Source organism: Balearica regulorum, chromosome 5 (assembly GCF_011004875.1).
Source record: "Balearica regulorum gibbericeps isolate bBalReg1 chromosome 5, bBalReg1.pri, whole genome shotgun sequence".
In the NCBI taxonomy this organism is placed as follows: domain Eukaryota; kingdom Metazoa; phylum Chordata; class Aves; order Gruiformes; family Gruidae; genus Balearica; species Balearica regulorum.
Window position 1 is genome coordinate 47,898,917 of NC_046188.1, and position 14,015 is coordinate 47,912,931.

The window sequence follows — 14,015 nt, forward strand, 5'->3', positions numbered from 1 at the left end:
ATCAATGGTATGACCATAAGAATCACCCCAAACTAATGAAGGATGGACTTTGAACCTGAACAAAGTGCCACGATGATGGAACTAGAACTGACTTCAACTGGTGCCCAGAAACTTTATCGAAAAATCACATCTTTGGCATCCAGAGTGTGAGCATGGACCATACCAGATACACCGGCTGTGAAGACTCTGGATGCAGCGTGCAACAATCCAGCAGCACGCACCATTGCTCCTGCAATGGAGAGACTGTAATGGCAGATGGAACCCAAAACCATGGACTAAATGAACTCGACAGACATTTTAGAGCGATAGCCCATAGAGTAAGGCAATGAGATCTGTAAAATAATCTGGGCATGATGTAGATGGTATGGAATAAGGGGTGGATAATGTCCTGGTTCTGGCAAGGATAGAGTTAATTTCCCAAGGAGCCAGGACAGGTGAGCCAAGCTGGCTGGGGGCTATTCCATACCATGTCCATACCATGTGACATCATGCTCACCATAAAAGGGGGCTAGTCGGGTAGGGGCGGGTTCGGTGTGTCGGCGTGGCTCCGGGACGGGTTGAGTGTTGGTCAGTCAGTCGTCGGATCAGTAAATCGTTCTCTGTTATCACCCATTGTGAATATCTGTTATCAGCACTGTTGTTGATTGTTTCCCTCTCCCTTGCTGTCCCAGTAAACTGTCCTTATCCCAACCCTCGAGGCTTTGCCATTGTTTTTCCGTTCTCCTCCCCATCCCACCGGGGGAGGAGCGAGCGAGCGGCGTGTGGCACTTAGCTACCGGCTGGGGCTAAACCATGTCACTGAGTTCTGTGACAACAAGGAGAGAGGAGTTTATGATGTCATAAAAAGTAACCTGCTTCAATAAAAGGAATGAAAGCTCTTGTAATACCAGCATGTTTTCTGCCACAGAACTTTACTGCACTATTATTAGAAATTATATCAGATGTTATATAATCTGTTTTTCAACAGATTAGATTATAACCATGGCCTAGGATCATAATCCTTAAGTTTCCCAAGTAACAACAAATAGTCACTTAACCAAGCCTGTATGGCATTCCACAAAACACAGGTGAGAACCTGGCTCTTGCAGGAATTAATTCAGTTTCTAGTACAAACAATTATAACAATAGGAAAAGACAATGTACACTTCAAACACATACGGTTTTTCCATTTCATAAAACACAGAAAAAGCTAAAAGTAAAACAAAGAGCAAGAAGTAGTGGAGTAGAAATCCTAGCAGAATGGAAAACTTGCCTTTTGTTTGATACAGAGAATCCTTTCTTTTCTCAAACTGCAGGGGAGTACTTCTAGCACTAAACAAGAATGACCAAGAGTTGCACTAGAGTTTTTCTCTTTACATAGTCACAAAAGGAAATTTGTGGGGGTCTAATTTTTTTATAGAGTCTCTGGTTATACTAATATTTTTGCTGCTTTTCTTCCAAGACAGTAAGAACCATAGATGTATTTATAAAGTCAGAATGACCGCTGTCTAAACAGAGAGAAGTGTAGATCAGTTTAAGTAATTAGTTGAGTGTCATGGTAACATGATAAGTTTAATTACTTGCTCTACCTAAGATTTCCATTAAGATCTTGAGCAAGAATACATTCAACTAATGCTCAGGTTTTTGTTTACCTGTGTTACACAGTCAATCAGCTGTGGAACTGGGAACAGAAAGCAGGAATACTGACTCTTGGTCCCCTGTTCTATCCACACAAATTCCTACCTTAACAAAAAAAAAAAAAAATTTGAGTTATAATATGTCTGCCAATCTTTCTCATGTTTCCCTTTTTTTTTTTTTTCTCTCAAAGGGCAGGAAATACAGAAGGTGGCTGTTGTCTTCCAATAAAAAGTCAATTTCCCTACTCATGATAGCTCTTTTGGCTATCTGTGTTTCAGCCATCTAGTGGGTTTTTTTTTAAATTGTTGAAGCCTCATTTTTTCTTTTTCTAAAGATTCCCTACCAATGATTTTTTTTTCAAAAAGATTTTTTTTCCTTTCCTTGCTAAAAAAGGGAAGGAAACACATATTTCTGTGTTTTGTTTGTTAAAACTAACCCAAAATTAGTTAACATGGTGTCTGGTAGCCATAGCATATGTAAAGCCATTAGTATAGGATTATTTGAACTTTTGAACTGAAATTCTCTTTCAGGAATTATTTTGGTTCAGATATAACTTATTTTTTATTGTCCTATGATTTCTTGCTAATCCCGACTTAGTAGCTTCCATTTAGTGCTATTCTACCAGTTAAATATTATTTTCAGGGTCATATTGTCATCATATCACATCTTTCCTCCCCTTTCCTCCCCTTTCCTCCCCTTTCCTCCCCTTTCCTCCCCTTTCTTCCCCTTTCCTCCCCTTTCCTCCCCTTTCCTCCCCTTTCCTCTCCTTTCCTCCCCTTTCCTCCCCTTTCCCCTTCCCTTAATACATAGCCATCTTTCTGGTTAGTGCAACAATGTTTAGAAATTTCATTTGAAATTTACAGCTGAGGATTTAAATAGATGAGACAGTTGAGTGAGAAAAGGGAAACTGAGGCAGTAATTGAAGTGATATGTTCAAGCAGGTCAGTGGAAGAGAATAGTTTATAACAGACACACACTGACTCTGAGGTCAACATGACTAAAATTAAGCATTATAAATATCAGCCATATAATTAGTTCTGTACTCGTGTCCCAGTTTTTGGCTTTTTTCACAAGAAGCTGAGATGGGACACAGTCAGGACAGGTGATCCAAACTAGCCAAAGGGATATTCCATACCATACAACTCATGCTTAGTATATAAAGGCGGTCAGGGAGGAGTCGTCATTTTTCTCTCCCTTTGCAGTCCTAGTAATCCGTCCTTATCCCAACCCACGAGTTTTAGCTTTTTCTTCTGATTGAGCTAGAGGACACAAGGTGCTCAGCTGCCAGCTGGGGCCAAACCACGACAACTTGTGTTAGACTAGTCAATAATATCCCTTTTTTGTTTAGGCAAGTTTTTTTGAAAATGCCCCTGCTAGGAAATTTCAAATAAATAGATAATTTGTAGTGAAATGCCAGTCTGAGTGTGGAATTTTACAACACTGTAAACAATTAATCTATCCAGATAAGAAATGTCAACATACAGTTTTCAGTAGTAGAATCATAGAATAGTTTGAATTGGAAGGGATCTTTAAAGGTCATCTAGTCCAACCCCCCCCTGCAATGACCAGGGACATCTTCAACTAGATCAGGTTGCTCAAAACTCCATGCAACCTGATCTTGCATGTTTCCAGGGATGGGGCATCCACAGCTTCTCTGGGCAACCTATTCCCATATTTCACCACCCTCATTGTAACAGATTTCTTCCTTATAACTAGCCTAAATCCACCCTCTTCTAGTTTAAAACCATTGCCCCTTGTCCTAGGGCAACAGGCCTAAAAAAATCACAACAGCTTTTACCGCAGGTACCCATAGTCTTTCATTTCAGGCCACTTCCTATATGAGTGATCAAAATGGTTTAGTTTATTTTAGGAATTAAACCAGCTAAAATTCCTCTTTTACATTTTGCATGAATAAATATGAACTTTATAAGGTCTAAGGGGGCAAAAAACCTGCCAGTCACTGGATAAATGTTTAAAGCTCATCTTATTGTTTTGCAGCTGGTGCCCTTTGCTGAAGGATATTTCCTGTGCTGCAGACTCTGAATAAAAGCATTTCATTTTAAGAATGCAATTAGAAACACATCTGTTGTTCTAGAACCTTTATATTGAGCAAGTCCTCTGTAAACCAGGCAGGAAGATTTTTAAAAACCCATTTTCAGCATGCTTGATCTCTTTGCCTTCCACCATCTTATTACATTAAAAAATCCCAACAGTTAAATAGCCAGCTTCCAGTTTTGATCCCACAACATATATGACCTAGCAATGGATATTTAATTCATTTCACTGGGTTTTGGAAACAAGTCAATTCTTTTTCAGATGGCTTATTTCTCAAGGGGCCTGTGACTAGATGGTAGGACTTAAAGAATCCTGTCCTTCATGGAGTTTCAAATGAATCATAGAAGTATGACTTGCAGCTTGAATTTTAGCCCAGGGAGTCTCAAGCTTTGCCAGTCTGTTCACAGGCAAGTGCAAGCTTTAGCTGAGGCTGGAGTTTATTTCAAACTTGCTCTCCTCCTTTATGCTATTACTGGGCAGAACATTCCTTTATGAGTTAAGCTACAGAAATTAGTAACTGAAAGATGAGCATGAACAGCTTCCTAACATCTCAGCCACTGTGTTTCCCATTCAGATAGTGTAACTCACTATGTACTTAACTGAGTGGACATACTCCTTATCCAGTTTAACGACACAAACTAGCTTGAAAGGCTTAACTGGTTAAACAAAATGTAGGACTGTAACTTGGGCATTTTTCTGTACATAAGGTGGACATTGCAAGACAAATTAGAAGGTAGAAAGAATGTAAGTACTCTGGATCTTCATGCTCTAATATCTTCTAGTAAAAATGAACAAACATATGGAAATCTACACAATTATTTTCACTCCTTATGCAGAACCATTTATTATGTCCATTTTGGTGACTCCTCAGGTACTGCTACAGATGATAAACAATGGATTCCCCAAAGTAACCAGTTTACTGTTTAGCACACTGATGAGCTTAGTGGATTCTTCATTCAGCCATGTACTAGGAAAAAAAATAAATCACTAAGACCTTATTATTTATCCTTGATTCAGCCTTTAAAAATCTACTATTAACAAAATTTATCTTAGAAAGTAGGGGTCCTGCAGCATCTGATTAGAGATCCTGGTTTAGAGGAGGACACGAAATGAAATGAGAAAGTTTATCTTAGAAAATGAACATGCTGTCTGGGCATAACTAAAAAAAAGAGCCTTTGGGCTGTGCCAAATTTTTTCTTTTCACTGCTAAAAATGCCAGTCAAGCCACACGTAGCAAAAACATTCTCTTTCAGACTAAGGAAGGATCTCTTTTTTGTTACTAGTATAGTGCTTTATATATTAGGGTTTGACTCCCAGATTCTGTCAAAGACAGCTTCTTAAAGTTTGAAGACTTCCAAATGTATGTGACTTAGGAATGATAGTCACATGACTAATTATTCTTCATAAAGTGCTATGTTGATGAGGACTTTCTAGTAGAGTCTCATAATCAGCTTTCTATTAGCACCTAATTAAAAAATCTAAAGGATAGACTTAACGAGTAACAAATAGCCTGCAAAGAGCTTAAAAAGAATATTTTTCTTTTAAGTCAAATTACTTAAATAGCCACGAACACATAGACTTTTTTTCAATACTATTTAAACCACCAATTCAAGACCACTGATATTTCTCCAAGTCAAGCTAGTTGGTCTGCGCAGTGATTGCTCCTCAAATTTATAAATAAAATTCAATTATTTAGTAATAATTTGGTGAGTGACTTTTCATAAGAAAATCCAGAGAAGTTTGCAGTGCTGTAGTAATGGTGAGTACCCATCCAATAATGAAAATTTGTATTAATTGCAGTATTTTAAATATTGCAATATGGAATAGGTTATTAATGATTGTTTTAATTGTAGGTGCTCACAGTCATACAATGTTATAGATAATAAGGGTTTAAAATTTTTCAGGTAAAGAAAAAGTTCTTGCCCTTTCAAGATACTTCTTGCAGTTACACCCTTTTGCAGATGAAAAGTTCATCTGCTCATTCTGATCCTGCAATAGCAATTAGTTCTGAAACTTTCCTGATTCAAACTTTTCTCACATTAGTGATCTTAAAGTTCTGCTTTCTTCTTATCATTATACTACTTCATTTTTCTTTGGTTCTTATTATGCAGAACATAGTTATATATTACAACACTTCAAACAGCGCTTACTACTTTTTTCCACCATCTTTTCCTGCCTTTCTCCTACTAGCCACACTGTTGTCGTTTTATTTTCACAGTTTGGTGTTTGTAATATCTGGTTTTTTTCATAGGTTCTCTTTTTCAGTGACTTCAAATGCAGTACCATTGTCAAATTTCATTCTTGGCCTATGGGTCCTCAAAATAAAATAAGCTTTTACACTAGTCTGTTAACTGAGTGGTACTCATATGAATATAAGTGTCTCCATTGTCAGCTTGAGTCTCTGTAAGTGCTTGAATGAGAGAATGTGAAACACCAGAGTACCTTGTTTCATGACTACAAATTACAGTAGTTCACATACTGTATTCCACAGGTCTCTGGCTATCCTGCATGTAGGGGTGCAGGAGAAAACCCTTCCCTTAGCATTGCAAAGGTAGCTGCATGTGTAATTAGTTTTATTCACTCTCCTAGACACATTCCCATCAGTAAAGTTACCTACATGCATAAGTCTTTAGAACACATATGGTTTAGGTAAACAAATATGCACTTTTTCTTTTAAATCAGACACACACACTCTAAAATCTACAAGAAATATTCTTAATAATGGATTGGAGAAAGTATGTCTTATTGTTTGACCGCTGAAAATTAACAAAGAAAATAAAAAAATGAGCAGTAGTGATTTCAAGTTGAATAACTTTTTAATAACCCAAGTAATCTTTTTGCCATTTACTTAGCATGAAATGAGTGTTTGTATAAAGTCATTGAAAATAGATTTTTTTATTCTACTAGGTGCAAATTTTACAACAGTATGTGTGTTAGATTTGACATTAATCCACAATTTTATCCACACATCATCAACAAGGACAAGCTGATGTTCTAGGAACTCATCCCTGGAGCTCAGACACTAAATATGGCTCATTGCCCCTTCAATCAACTTACCATTTTCCTGCTAGTGCTGTATAATTTATCTGTGGTTAATAAAGTTGTTTTGTAGTGAACTTTAGGGTCCAGCTCTGCTTTAGAAAAGTCACTAGGTCAAAAGGAACATGTGTTTTTTCTGCAGTCACTATGCTATACGGCTATAGGGCAAATGAAAAAATAAAAAAGGTAGTTTTTTATTTATTTACTACCTGGACAATGGATTTAAGTTATGAATCTTCTGTTTTCAGCTACATGCAGTTGGCAAGCCAGGTTATCTGTCTATGACAGGAAAAGGATAATCAGGTTTTCCTTAAAGACATGGCTAGATTCTACGAAAGTGCATTCACAGCACAGCTGAGACAGATTAGGAGCATCAGCCACTATTAAGTTAATAACCATCAGTTCTCTTTCTTTGTCCTTTATTTCAAGCATAACATTTTAGCAAAGAGAAAACAAGCATTGTTGTTAGATGTTTGCACTAACGTAAATAATTAAGATATGGATTTTAATTATCACAATGTATGACTGGTTTCAACTATTTGTAGGGATTGGTTATCTTTGAGTTAGTACAACAATATGATGCAGCTCAGAGAAGCAATCAAAATGCAAGCAACTACCACAAGATCTGGTGACAATGTTCATTTTTGAATTGACCAGTAGTCAACATACATATTTTTCTTCTTTGGCCTGAGTTTTATCTAGAAATGTTTTTTTTCAACATATTCATCAGTGACCTGGATGAAGGGACAGCAAGTTTGCCAGTGATGCAAAACTGGAAGGAGGGGCTAATACACCAGAAGGCTGCGCTGTCATTCAGCGAGATCTGGACAGACTAGAGACTAGGGTGGAGAGGAACCTAATGAAATTCGACAAGGGCAAGTGTAGGGTCCTGCACCTAGGGAAGAATAACCCCAAGCACCAGTACAGGTTTGGGGTTGACCTGCTGGGAAGCAGCTCTGCAGAGAAGGACCTGGGAGTCCTGGTGGACAACAAGCTCTCCATGAGCCAGAAATGTGCCCTTGTGGCCAAGAAGGCCAATGGTATCTATCCTGGGGTGCATGAAGAAGAGCGTGGCCAGCAGGTCGAGGGAGGTTATCTTCCCCCTCTACTCTGCCCTGGTGAGGCCACATCTGGAGTTCTGTGTCCAGTTCTGGGCTCCCCAGTTCAAGAAAGACAAGGAACTGCTGGAGAGAGTCTAGCGGAGGGCTACAAAGATGATTAGGGGACTGAAGCGTCTCTCTAATGAGGAAAGGCTGAGAAGCCTGGGTCTGTTTAGCCTGGAGAAGACTGAGAGGGGATCTCATTAACACTTATAAGCATCAGAAGGGCAGGTGTCAAGAGGATGGGACCAGACTCTTTTCAATGGTGCCCAGCGACAGGACAAGGGACAATGGGAACAAACTGGGACACAGGAAGTTCTATCTGAACATGAAGAAAAACTTCTTTGCTTTCAGGGTAACAGAGCACTGGAACAGCCTGCCCAGAGAGGTTGTGGAGTCTCCTTCTCTGAAGATATTCAAAACCCACCTGGACATGAACCTATGCAACCTGGTCTAGGTGAATGTGCTTTAGGAGGGGCGTTTGACTAGATGATCTCCGGAGGTCCCTTCCAGCCCCTACCATTCTGTGATTCTGTGATTCTGTGATGTGATTTTTTAAAAAAATACCCTGCTTGCTTCTGCTGCTCCTGAATCAACTAAATTTCCATAGGAGGCTTAGAAGAGTGCCTTCCAGAACCTGCTACCCCAGGATGTGTGAATCAATCTGCCTCAATTACCTCTAATTGAAGGGAAGTCTCAGAACTTCCTTCTTAGTCCAGTTGCCTAAGTAGTAAAGCCTATGAGGAAATTCAAATACTTCTGCATAAAAGTTTTAACTAAAAGCATACCCATAAGAAGCAAGGGCCTTTAACTATTTCACTACTGGGCGGCATTTTCCCCTCAGAGACTTTTTTTCTAAGACTAAACTGCCAATCCTCCTCTTTGACTTTAAAGAGCTTTTCTCTCCCTTAGATATAAATAGATCACTGCAGACTCCCACAGAGACAGAAAACCATCCACCTGTATAGATTTACACCATAGAAACGCTGAAACTCAGCAAAACTAAGAAGCTTCATTTTTTCAGATTCCATTTCCATGTACAAAGCTAGCCTTTCTGAAGGCTCCCTTTCCTCATTTCACCAATGGTCCAGGTCTTTCTCCTTGTGGCAAGGCAGACTACCATATTACCATTCTGATTCTAGTAGGTTTTCAGTCATCTACAGCCTTAACCAAATCACTAATCTACCCTCCACAAAACCTTCAAGCTTCCTTTCTTGCTCTAGCAGTGCTTTATAGTGAGCAGGTGTGGTAACCTGACACGCAGTTGGTAATAACTCCATTTAACCCATATAAGTGAATCCTATATTTCTTAACCAGGATTGTTATTGTGATATAGTGTCTGCTTCCATATCTGTGTTCTTGAGGGTAATAGTACTTCTTATTGAAAAATAAAATAACATAACATAACATAAAATAAAATAAAATAAATAAAATAAAATAAAAATATGTAGAGTTTGTTTGCTTGCTTGCTGCTCATGCTGTCAATTATCTGTCTATCTGTCTTGATGACTTGGTGCATTTGTTTCCATCTTTTTCAGAGTTGTCAATTTTCCTCTGGTTCAGCAAATTTCTGTATTTTACTTACCTAGGGAGAAGTGATTGCAGTTCTTCACTGTTTAGACTGTATGCGTAATTAATGTAGATTTTTTTACCTTTCATTTTTCATGGCAGGCTTATGTATGTACATATAACCACTAGACATATTCTGTATCATAAGCTAAAGAACATCCTGACTTTGGATAATGGCCTCATATAGAGCAGAAAGCTACTTATTTCCATCACTGCGGGATAACAGTTGTTTTGTTTGTTCTTGTGGGGTGCCAGACTTATCCAGGCTTGTTGGTGCCGAATACAGGGCCGTTGTGACCCAGCAGAAGGGGCCCTGGGGGAGTCCAGCTTGGGCGAGAGCAGGGATTGAGCAACTTGCTTATCTTGCGCTGATAAGCACTGGACCTGAACAGGGGCAGGAGATGAGCAATTTGTTCATCTTAACAAGATGCAGCGCCTGACGGGTCTGCTCCTTAATCAACTAAGTGACGCCTGGGGTGAGGGGGAGCCTTCACAGCTTGACGTTACTTTGGTAAAACTAAACAGACCACCGCTCCTCTGTACTGAATGCCTTTGTTCTCTGCCACTTCCCCCCCCCAGCCCCGATCAACTGCACAACAAGCCTTGTTAAGGGCCAATCGACACACAATACCTGACTTAGTCCCACCTCGCCAAAAGTATAAATCTGGCATTTAGAATCCTCTTTTCTGAGGACGAGAACTCCAACTATCCGGACGGGTCGACGGGCCTGGACCTCTCTCCTCCCCAAGCAGGGACGCCTCTTTGGTAAGACTTGCGCCTCCGATTATGTCGGATGTTACCCCGGGAAAACTATCATTAACAAAAGCGCTGAACTATTAACTTGAGCTCAGAATTGTTGCAGTTAGTGCATTTATCAACGGCAATTCCGAACTTTTATATCTGTCGCTTCAATAAATTACCTATTTTTCTTTTCAACTTTGTGAAACTGTTTCAGTGAAAGTCCTTAGTGGGGCTCTGACAGGCAAACGTTGACTCTGATAAGTGGCTACACACATAACCCTTTAGACATAAACCGTTGACCAAGTCTGGGACTAAGACTGGACCTAGCCGCACCTAGGCTCCTCTCTGAGAAGGAGTTTAGAAAGCAAGGGGGTCCTTTCTGAACCTCGTGACTCAACGGGAGGGCCTCCCTCAGCCACATATCAGACTTGTACCCTTTCACGCGACAGTTCTTTGGCATAGGAAGCCTGAAAATAAAATTTATTAGTGCTAGGATTGTATGCATCTTTCCAAAATATATCTCATTATAACTCTAGTCCAGTAAGTAATTTACCAGTGTTTGAAATAGAAACCTATTCTGACAGTGTTGCATATTCCTATATTCAGAAATTCATAGTAATTATGATTACAGCAGATGTTTATAACTTGCAAAAAGACTGAATTATGTTATTTTTCTAGATTATTCTATTCTTAGATCACTGCTAATCAGTTTATTCATAATTTTTCTTGGATTTCAGAATTTTTAAAAAGCCAATCCTAGAACTCTTAGCTCAATATGAGTAACTAAATATTGAAAATAATCCTGTATTTCTTGTGAGTGCATCTTTTAAATATCTCTGGACAGGCTACAGACTTTCATTTTTCAATGTGAGTGATGGAAGATGAAGCAAACAGGTGACATATATCTTCCTTGCTTATGCATATGTGAGACCTGGAAAAGGTCCTACATGCCTTGTCATATTTGGATTACCTGTTGCGAGAGACCTGTGCAAACCTTTTCTTTAAGTTTAGTGCCCTAGTTTCATAGGGGAACATGGAATCATTTGGGGTTCAGGTCTGTTATCAATAAAAGAAAAAAAAATTAAAAAATATTTTGAAATGACAGAAATGTTCTTGATGAATGTAGTTTCAAAATGAAAATGTTGTTATTTCTGCTTCTGCAGTGGGAGAATGTAAAGAGTTCATAACTACCATTTTTAAACCAAGAAAATATTCTTGTGAGAGGATATGTGGCTGTGACTTTGGGATCTACACAGGCACAAGAAATCACATGAAAAAAGAAGGTATTTTGTGACTTCTGGTTCCTACAGTGAAATCGTTGCCTTACTGAACTTGATGGCAAAATTCCCACAGATGGCAATTCAACAGAACTATTCCGGGAACCTTCACTACACGGAGCTTTTACTCTAACTGTTAGATCACTTGTCCTACTTGATTCAAGAAATATATATATATATCTCAGCTGTGATTGTTTGGAAGGTGAAAATTCACATTGTCCCTTATATCAAGAATTCTCTTGCAGCATTTCATTTGCAAAATCCAATCAAAAACACATCTGCCATTCCCAGGTACCTTTTTCTGTAAGTGATCATAAACCAAATCATTCCACAGTAATTTACCCACTCCTATTCTTCCTGTAAGCTATATTCAGAGTCTAAAGCAGAAAATGTCTTACTAATTCCATAGTAGTATCTTTTTTCCCTTTCTTTTAAAATTATATCAATCACATTGAAATTGTAAACATAAACTATTGGAAAAACAAACAAAACAAAACCAAAACAACTCCCTGCTCGATGAACTTATTTGTGAACAGAGAAGCATTAAATTCACTGATTCACCAGAAATTTCTATCAACACTTAAAATCTTAGACAAACCAAATCAAAGATCACAAAAAATCTCAGATTTTGGATGAAATAATGCCAAAAGGGAGAATCACTAATTGCCACAGAACCCTTAAATAGGTAAAACAAGAGAAATAGACGAGATACATATGTACATCTCCTGAAAGGGAATGGGGGACAACAAGCCCGGAAGTATTCCCGGAAGTGCAGAAAACACTCACAGATCTAAAAATGTTGACAGAAGTCTCAAGTACAGTTTACATTCAGCAAGCTTTCACTTTCTTTTGGCAGTTTGTCTCCTGAACAGCCGTATTTATGATCTGCTCTTTCTGTCTTAACTGGGACTACTACAGTATGTTCTTCTAATGAGACTTCTTGTATTTCAGATATGAAACAAAACTTTTTTTATTAGGACATTTTAAAACCTAAAGATAGATATGTCTAGGAATGTGTATTTATTATAGATGGAATTATCATGGAGAAAAAAGAATTGATAAATATGAAGGTAAAGATAATCCAAGAGTGTGCTTCTCACATCAACTTTGATCAGTAAATTGGAATGTCTTATCATGTTTAAGTTCCACTTACTGAGCTCAGTTAAGCATCCTATTCAGGAGGTGGGCAAGGAAGTCAAAGAGAGCAAGGCATTGATAGTGTTCAGCAATAACAAACATAGTAATCCTTTAGTGATAAACTCTTGATGGTCTGTATTGTCTTGATCTTGACTAGTTTGACTCTTCATCCTGTCATTAATTTGATTAATTTTCAGCAGTCAGTTTAGTCTGCCTGTATACACTTTGTAGGGTAATCATCATTCTTTTCCCTTTTTCTAACGAGCTTGAATTTCGTAGTGAAATGCTTTAATATAAAGATGCTACATGAAATATAGAGAAAGCTTTTATCCTTGCTGTCACAGTTCTAGGTCAAAGCACATTTAATATATATCAGCTATAAAGGGTGGAGGCCATTTGGAGAGAACATCAACCATAAAGAAAATTCTTTTGTTTCCACATCCAATTATTCACCATTCAGTGGAGAATGCAATGGAAATGAAATCTCTACATTGAGAAATTTTGCTGATGTGGAGATGTATTTAGATTCTGAACGTCTTATTCCCTGCAAAGATTATACTGATATTTGGGCTGACTTTAAGATCTTACATGCTGAAAACATGGTTTAGTTTGCAAACAATATTGCAAAACACTGTACAGACACCACTTTTTCTATAGCGAATATTTAAATTTGCATTTTTTTTTTCCATTTTTCATAAGAATGATTTCTTATATTTGAATGTTCAGTGTTCTTTAAGGTCGTATGGCTCTTGTTGCTTTTGCATACTAAAATCTAGTTTCTTCAAGTCACCTTTGCTGAAAAATCAATGTAACAGACACACGCGTATGTAGAGATAGTCAGCACATTGTTTATGGGAAAAGAAATTTAGCAGGAGTCTTTTCCTGAGGTGCCCTGGACTGACTAAGGATTTCAATAGTAATGCTTAGGTATTATGTTACTATCATTAAAGATCACAAGCAACTTGCAGAAACAAGCAAGATGGGGGAATCAGAATGATTAATGAGATGCACTCCATATAACCTGCATATGCATATAAATGCATATAAAATTGGTCAAATACAATTGGTAGGGCAATTTTTTGTCTTTAAAGAAAAATGTTTGTGAATCCCAGCTGTTAAATAATCTTCACAGATCATAGTACTTTATCATGAATAGACATTTGATATACAAATTTCAAGAAAGTACAGACAGTAAAGTTATTACTGTCTTTCAAAGTATATGTGAATATCTATTTTGATTTGCTAAGCACTTAACATTGCCAACTGAAGAGATGGAGAACAGTTAGAGATGATAATTTGTTTCCCTTTTCACTTGATTTAATGCATCTACAGTACAAGACCTCAACAGAAATTATAGCCATTGCTTCATCTAATACTTATTATCAAATTACACATTTCCGTTGAATATTCAATTACCATAAGAATGAAGAGTAAAACAGAGAGTGGAGCAAGAAAAAGAGAAGAAAATTACTTAGAAGCT